Source organism: Nannospalax galili, unplaced genomic scaffold (assembly GCF_000622305.1).
Source record: "Nannospalax galili isolate Female #2095 unplaced genomic scaffold, S.galili_v1.0 scaffold433, whole genome shotgun sequence".
NCBI lineage: Eukaryota > Metazoa > Chordata > Mammalia > Rodentia > Spalacidae > Nannospalax > Nannospalax galili.
The window spans coordinates 2179637-2188589 of NW_008338715.1; positions in this window are offsets into that span (position 1 = coordinate 2179637).

The following is an 8953-nucleotide window of genomic DNA, read 5'->3' on the forward strand; positions in this document are numbered from 1 at the left end:
TAGTATTCAGTTCACTTAGTAGTGCTTGTGTATAGCTGTGTTTAGGCCTTAGGGCTGCTCATTTTGGATTACAGAACTTCTCAAAGAGTCATTCCCTGCAAAAACTGATTCTTTCTCCGTATCCGTTGCCTGTAGCTCTTCATTCTAAGATGGATTCATATGAAATTTCCCCCATCCATATTAGCATGTCAACCGGTTTTGTTATTATGCATATCTTGTTGGACTAGCGTACTTTGGAGATTTTATGTCTGAGGTTTTTCTTCCATGTCTAGAATGTACTAACAAGAGCAGGTATCTTGTACCTCTGGCTCTTACATTCTTTTGCCCCAACTTCAGGGATGGTCCCTGGGACTTGGGCGTAGAAGTTGCATTGTAGTTCTATCACTTAGGGCTGGTCACCTCACAATCACTTATCCTCTGCATTTGAGAAGTTGTAGAACTTTGTAATAATCTCCATCTGTTGCAAACATAAGCTTCTTTGATGAGTGGTGAGAGGTGCATTTGTCTGCAAATATAAGATTATGAAATTAGAATATAATAAGACATTACATTTGTCTAGAGAAGTGAAAACTGTGGGTAATTTTCTAGCATCTATGACCTCCCCAGCAATGTGTACATGGCTATATTTACAGTATCACACATGATTCCCCTCCCATTGAGCAGTCCTTAAGTCCAATTAGACAGCTGTTGATTACACCCAAGATAAAAGTGTCACTATTGCACTAATATAGAGACACTTTTCTGGGACAGTCATTGTTGCAGTTGTTAGGCTTTACCGCTAGATAAGACCACTGATTTATTGGCTTCTCTTTTTGCAGCTTGCAAGAATCTTCTGATACTATGAAAATTAGGAAGAGGTTTTCCAGATCAAATCCAGCTCAATTGCCCCAAGACCTGTGTCTGGAGTGTGTGGTGCCTTCAGGAATAGGATCTTATAACAAGTTCTTGGAGGTAACCAAGGACTGTGTTAATAACCTATGTTATTCGGAAATTTCTTGGATTAACTTGAACAGCAACTTGAAGGGAGGATTCCCTTGTATGACATTGTGATTTTTGTTATATATCCTTCAGCTATACATGCACTCACGTTTTTATTATATGTGTATTTTTCACTATGTTTATTAAATACTACATTTCCATTTGGCTTTCTATGTGACATAAGCAGTATTTAGCTCTCTTTGATATCTCTACTCCTTGTTTACTCCTTCTTCCTCTCCAGATACAGTAAATCCTGTTTTCTCCCCTTTTCTATTGAAAACACCTGTGTTCTACTATCCATTTCTTCCTGTTTCCTTCCATGGTTCCTTTCCACTCTGGTAACTTTTGAGGTTATATCAATATACACACATATAAGGATTTGGAGCTATGATTCACAAATGGGAAAGAAGATGCATCACTGACTTTTCTCAGAGTGGTTTATCTCAGTATTACAGTTTCTAGGTTTAGTCGTTTACCTATAAATTTCATGATTTTTCTTACAGCTGAATAGAAACCCACTGTGTGAACATACCACTTTTTCACTATTCATTCACTGGATGAAGGACATTTATGGTGTTTCTATTTTCCTAGATATTGTGAATAAAGCAGTAACAAACTTGACTAAGCAAGTATCTCTGTAGTAGAATATCTTGGGAGGGAGGGTGGAGAAACTTACAGAGACTAACACCCGGCACCCAGCACCCAGCTCTGCACAGCAGTCCACTGCCATTTCAGATCGCTTCCATGCCTGCCCACAGTCTTCATTAACTTTTGCCCACACATCTTGGGCCTGCAGTCTCACCCCAGGTCAGTAAATGCCCCCTCTCACAATGTGGGTGAGGCACTGGGGCCATATTTTCCTCCATGCCTGCCGAAATGCGTTCTCCATGCCCACTGCTGTGCATTCCTGGCAGCTCACAGATTCCATCCCAAGATGGTGCCACAAGCCCCTCTTTCCCTGGCTAACTCTCCACAGTCAATTCTCCACAGTAGGCCACCCCCCTTGGAGGAACCAGGGCCCCTAGGGAACACACTCCACACATTTCCTCCACTCTTAAAATATTTCCGCCCACCTTCTGCTAAGGTCCCTGAGCCTTGGAGGGGGTGAGATATGTAGGGTGCTCTCTCTTGTATCGTGGCAAAATAGTGACTTCTGAAGCCTCCCCATTCTTTGTCTTTAAGCCATGGCCATTGATCTATCCCAGTGGTTTTTCTTCTATGAAGACAAATGGAAATAAGTAGACACATTTAAACAAACATGAATGTAAATGCAAATACCTAGAAGATATCCCAATAGGTGTGCTATATTCATTAAACAATATACTTGTGATGGCTTCCCCACTAGGGCCTGTAGCCCTTCTTGACACAGGAGGTTGGCCTGGTCTACAGCACCAGATGTGTGTTGCACCCCTAGGAGCAAGCTTTTTCCAATTAGAAATTTTTCAGTTGTACTAATGTCGGTCAAGCCATTATTGCACTTGCAGGCATTGATTGGCATGTCCATAGTGTTCAGCACACGGGGTCCATTATTGAGTAGAACCAAAAGGGATTGTTTCTTTCCCAACCATCTGCATAGTGCCTTCCAACAATATTAACATCATCCATTCAGTGGCATGGAGTTCTCTGCTTGGTCTCAGCTCCATCTACGCTTCTTCTCCTGTGCTCACAACATGCAGCCTCTTCAGCAACATGGCCTTACAGACTTTTCTAGTGTACAACCAACATTAGTGGCAATAGCCTTGGTGCATTTGATGACCCCTAGGATCTCTCTCAGACCAACAGCTCATGGGGGGGGCAACCCATCCTGGAACTGTAGATTTTCTTAACAGCTGTATAGTTTGGGAGTCTCTGTCTTCATCGTACCCAACCATAAAACTCCCAAGAATCTTACTACTATAGCTGGCCTTTGCTTCTTCAGGTATCTTTCAAATGGGTTTTAAATTTGTAAAATATTCAAAAGAGGGTTAACATTATATATTAAATCAACCGTAGACAAGGTGTCACATGGCATGGAAAGCATTTGTCCATTTGTATTAACAGTTTTCTCCATATTCTTGCTAGGTACCATAGCATGGGTACAAGGCATTAATTTGGTTAGATTTTTACCATTTTTAGTTATCCCTTTGGAGTCATTTTACACTTGGGGGATTTTACATGGACTTTCTTTGTATTCTTTTATTTTTGATACACATTCAGGTGTTGGCTTCAGTTACCTGACAGTGCACTGGTTTAAGGAGGCAGGGGGTTTCTCCTGTCCCCTCTGCACTTATTGGTTCCATGATCCAGGCAGGCTCTGGGTCTGCCTCCTGACTGGACTAATATCTGTCATGTCCCCACTGATCATACCTGGTTGCTGGGGGAGAATTTGGTGGGAAAAACTGCTTCCACCTCTAGTATAGCCTTTATTGGAAGAGAAATGCATCTTATTTAATCCTTGGTGCTTCTTAACCACCCCAGGACAGGTTTTATTCTTTGAATGTCTTTTGTAAACTGTTCTTCTGGTTTTAAAGCCTTCCCAAAATGCCTTAGTACTGAATTGGTTTTCTATCAATTTTTTCTCTTGGGATTTGGGCTTGACATAAGTCTTGCCACATTTGTCCTTGAGTAACCCAAGTGGATCATTTCTTCAGTGTGGTCTTTTATTATATCTCTTATAGGGTGTTCTGTTATTTACAGACACGTTTTACAATGCTGGTCAGAATCATTAAGATTTTTCAAAGCCTGTCTCACTTCACAAAGATCCTGTCCCATTAAAGGGCTTAGTAAAACCATTAAAGCCCCATACCACTCTTGAAGTCCCAGTTGAATTAAGCTTTCCTTCATATCTCTGATGAACACAGTTGTCTCTGGCCTGTGAACTGGACATCATATATTGCTTTTCTCATACCTAATTCTCCCAGTAATGCCTGCCCCTCCTTTATAGTCCTCCAGCCCCTGTTATGTTAGTCTCCCTTAGTGATGACCATGTACTTTAATGCCTTCAACCAGCCACCCCATTAAGGACTGCTCCCACCCGCATTGGCCTAGGTTGAACAGCCTGTATTAAAAAAAAGGATGGATGGATAGTTATATAACTCAGCTGTGAAGCTTCTGAAGGGCTTAGGCTAACATCATTTACTCCCATGTCCCATACTCTCATAAGCCACTTGGCTAGGGGCTCTCTGATTGCTTGCTTGCTTTTCCTAGTTTTTGCAGTTTTAATATGGAATATTTCCTAGCTACAGCATTGTTAGCTTTTTTTCCCTTTTGTTTCAATGGTTGAATCTGAGGGGAAGCCTTAGCTACTTTTATTTTTAGGTCATTTTCTTTTTTACTATTATCTGTCTAGTCCTCTGAGTCCTTGGACCTTACACAAGTCAAAGTGTTCTGCTTATTTTTATTCTATCAAGCTCTGCAACTGGACCTGCCAGAACTTCTCTAGCCTTTTTAGCTTCCCCTGCCTGGGTCACATCTTTTATAATTCAAAGTGGCCATGCCCCCTCTCTGGGCACTCTGTTTGGGTCCTGAGCCAGTAAAAGTTTTTCTAGCCTCTGGATAATCTTTAACAAATCTTCACATACCTGAAACATACCCCCACATTTACAACATAGCTGTGGCCCAAGCTTCTGCATGGCTGGCCTCTTTTTAGTTACAGATTTTATAATCTATTGTATAACCCACGTGACTATCACTAACCCCATTAAGCATGTGGCATTTAATTTCCCTCTCCCCTGGGTTCCTGGCAGCTGCTCCTGGATTTGGGAAACAGAACCCAGGTGACCTGCCACAGAGGCAGTAGGCACACCACTGCTTTCTCAAACCCACATCCCCAAGGCTATGGTTTGTTTATCTGGGCCAGACTATGCCAGTTTGTCTTCCAATTTCTCTTGGGGTCTCCTGTGCTATCAGACAAACCATATAACATATTTCTATGTGAATTTATTACAGTTTAAATCTTGGGGGGGATGGAGAAACTTACAGAGACTAATGCTTAGCAACCAGCACCAAGCTCTGCACTGTGGGCCACCACTGTTCCCAATTGCTCCTGTGCCTGCACACAGTCTCCATTAACTTTTACCCATGCATCTTGGGCATGGAGTCTCATCCCAGGTTGGTAAATGCCCCCTCTCGTGATGCGGGTTAGAAGCCGGGGCCATCTTTCCCTCTGCGCCCACCATGTTCATGGCCCCCACAAGGCATTCCTGGTGGCTTGTGGCTTACTTCCCAAGATGGTGCCAAGCCCCTCCTTCCATGACTAACTCTCCATAGTCAATTCTCTGCAGCAGGCCCCACCCCTTGGAGGAAGCAGGAACACTATGGAACACATTTGGCCTTTCAGCAAAGTAGATGTAATGCATACTCAACCACTGTAAACAGATCTGGATTAATTTTAGGCTACTCAATCACACAATCATTCCTAAATCAAAGTAATAAATTAACAACTTGACTTAAAAACAGTCCTTATTATCAAACTTGTTATGATGAATCAAGTTTAGTGCTAGCTATGTTAATTCACACTGAAATAGTTCCACATTAAATGAAACATTTGTAAGCACCATAAAAAATGAATTCACTGTGAATGGAGTTACCATTACACTTCTTTTCTGGATATAGTGGCATTTCATATGCTCTATTTCAACATGATTTTTCCCAGAGTAGACACTTAGCTCTTCCTGGAAAACCCTACTAGTTTTAGCCTGCTCTGTGAATAAACAAAAGGAAGTCTTAATAATCACTTTTTGTTTGTACAAAAGGCAGGTTTCACAGTAAGATCATATGGGAAATTAAAATATAACAAAACAAAATAAAACAAATATATCAATAAACTAAATTGTTCACAGTTGTATTGAAGTAATTCTTCAATCTTGGATAAAGCAATAAACATTTTCATATATATTATTTTTTCTATTTACATTAACCAAATATAAGGTGAGGAGATTAAAAGACATCTTTTGTGTTTGACATTGCTTCATAGAAGAAAATATGATATGACTATATTCTTATAAACCCTGTTTTCATCTGCATTTTACAGAAAACTGGAAAAACTACATTAAAACTGACTGCTTCTGGATAAAGGAAATTTACTCAGAAGACTAATTAAATATATCATCAAGTTTACACACAAAAAATAGATAATATAAAAGGCTGTGGTATGAAAATTTGAGTACAGAGGTAATTTATAGATTGAGAGGATGTAAGAAATGGATGAGTCTTAAAACTATGACTTGTCACAGTCTAAAGATGTCTTCTCTATTACTCAATAAAATTTGGCTACTTTGACATAAATTTCTTTAACTTTTATAGGTAAACAATTTTGGCTGTTTTTCTTCTGATATCAAAAGTTCATAGAGAATATGTTAGTCTATTATTGAAGAAAATCTGTCTGTAATCTAAGTTTCCATAAGGACATGACACCAAAGCATAATAGGAGTCTCTCATTAGGCTTTCCTAAGCCATACACATCATGAGCAACTGAGAGGAGGTAGTATCTGTGATTCCATACAATATTTTTGTCACCTACCCAGTTGACCCTCTTTTCATACCTGATAAACTACTTCAACATTTGGAAGCCCAACCTCTGACTTCCCAAATAAGGATCCAGTATTTCCTGTGAGGGAGAGAAATATATTTTGACTCACTGTGGCAATGTGTCTTGACCACTATTAGCAAAATCTTCAGGGCTGGCACCTTCATGCACCAAATTCCTTCAGATATATGAAGAAATGTTTCAGTGATGAGAATGAAAACAGAATCTGGACTTTTCTCCAGTCTCTGAGTGTGGGTGTCACGAACAGCAATGTGTAAGGAAAACAGAACTCATAAAACTACACAACATTTAAACTTGGCTGCTGAACTGCGAAACCTTCATACTTATGAAAAAGCTTGAACCATAAAACAGGGAAAGCATGCTGGACACATGGTTGACTATGTCTTATTGGTGTGTTGTCATTAGTGGTTATTCAAATGGAAGGGGAAGGAGCACTGTCAACCCTAGGGACTAGCAGGCAGTGGGGATCCGTAGGATATCATGCCTGACAGGGAACTTTACCATTTCAGTAGCAACCTAAAGCTGTAGAGGAATATAAAAGGAGCTGTAATTGACCCTATGTATATAACTTTGGTAACATGCATATGAATCAAATTTCAAGGGAAACAGGTTTATAAATTTGTTCTTTATCACTGCATTTTATTATTGATACTTATTCCCATGTCTTGGCAGATCAGCACACATACCTTAATTCATTTGTGAAAGTTATCTGAAACAAAAGGACTTCAGTGAATTTTCCATATCTCAAAAGGGAAAAATATATGTGAGTATCCACAGCTCATACTATACCTTAGGCATCAATACCTTCAGTGTTTTCATGTTTTCTCACAGATATCTGGGTATGGAAGTGGGTTGCATGACAAGATCCAGGTGATGACATACAAAACCAGATCTCTCTTATTTGTTATCAGTTCTCAAATACAAGTTTAGAATGTGCTGGAAATGCCGTATCCCTAGATATGGAAGAACTGCATTAAGTCATCTCTTATGGAAGCATAAAGACCTTCAAATGTCTTGTAAGTTATGCTGCTTTGCAAAGGTGGGTTCCCTTTCAGAATTCCTGACTTCTACACTGGTATTTCATCCTAGTTGAGATTACACTCACTAAGGATGCTTTCCTGAGATGTGAACATAGTAAGAATCACACAAGAAATCCTAGGCATCTTTGGTCCCTTACTTCCTATCTGTAAATAGTAAGGCAGTGCCATGTTAGTTGTTGCATTTGAGTGTGTTCTATCTCAAGAGACAGTAGATTTAGTCAAGTTTAAAACCAGTGCATTGAATGTATTTCACAGATAAACATGCTATTTCTGTCACACATATAAAAATAATTGGGAGTTGGAGAGTTGGCTATTCTTGCAGAAGACCTGTGTTCAAATCCCAGAGTCCAGATGGCAGCCAACAACCTTCCATAGCTCCAGTGCCAGGGTCTCTGGCACCCTCTTCTGACCTCTGAGGGCACTTCAGAACACAGGTAAGCTTATAGCACTCATAGGCAGGCAGGAATACCACTCATATACATTAAAAAAAAGTTAATAAAAAATTTAAAAGTAAATGAAGGTAATTTTTCTTATACATGCAGATGTGTGCTTATGTGTGTGTCTGAGAAAGAGAGAGAGAGACAGAGACAGAGACAGAATACAGAGTGACAGTCTCTCTAATTATTTTAGCCACTTCTTTTATCCCATTATCAGATGAGACTCTATGAACACTTTTGTATTCTAAAGCATGTTTTGTGCATTTCCCCTTAAGTTCTTATTCATAGCACTATTCTAGAATAGAAGATCCAGATCCAGTCCCTAGTAGCCAGTAACAAAAACATGTGCTCAAATTTTTGAAGCAAACTGATTATATCTACTGTGCCGCAGTTTACTTTTATATTACATTTCAACCAAATTCAATTACACAGCATGCTCCTTGCTGCCATAGAATGAATGGTGGGACAAAGATGAATGAGCATGAATGTTACAATTGATTGATCCCAACATGCCAGTGGCTTGATTAAAGTGTCTTGGAGCAAAATGAAGAATAGCATTCATCTGTAACTACTGGTCAAGTTTTAAATTGACTGCAAATTTCATGAAATAACATGCCTTGCATAAAATGTTTCTGATATTTTGAGAATGTAAAATTTTTAAAAAATTAATACATCTGTAGAGAAACAGAAAGCTGATTTTTCTTAGATCATTATAATTAGTATTTGTCTTATAGATTCAAATTTCTAGTATTGATATTCTTTTTAAAATTTTTATTTATTATTTTTATTTCATGTGTATGTGTGTATTGCCTACATACATGGGTAAGTGCACCCATGTCGTGCAATGCCCATGGGGCTCAGGAGATACTGTCAGATCCCCTGGGACTGGAATTACAGGGTGCTAGGATTCAAACCCGGGTCTTCTGCAAGAACAACCAGTATTTTTAACTGCTGAACCACCTCTCCAGCCC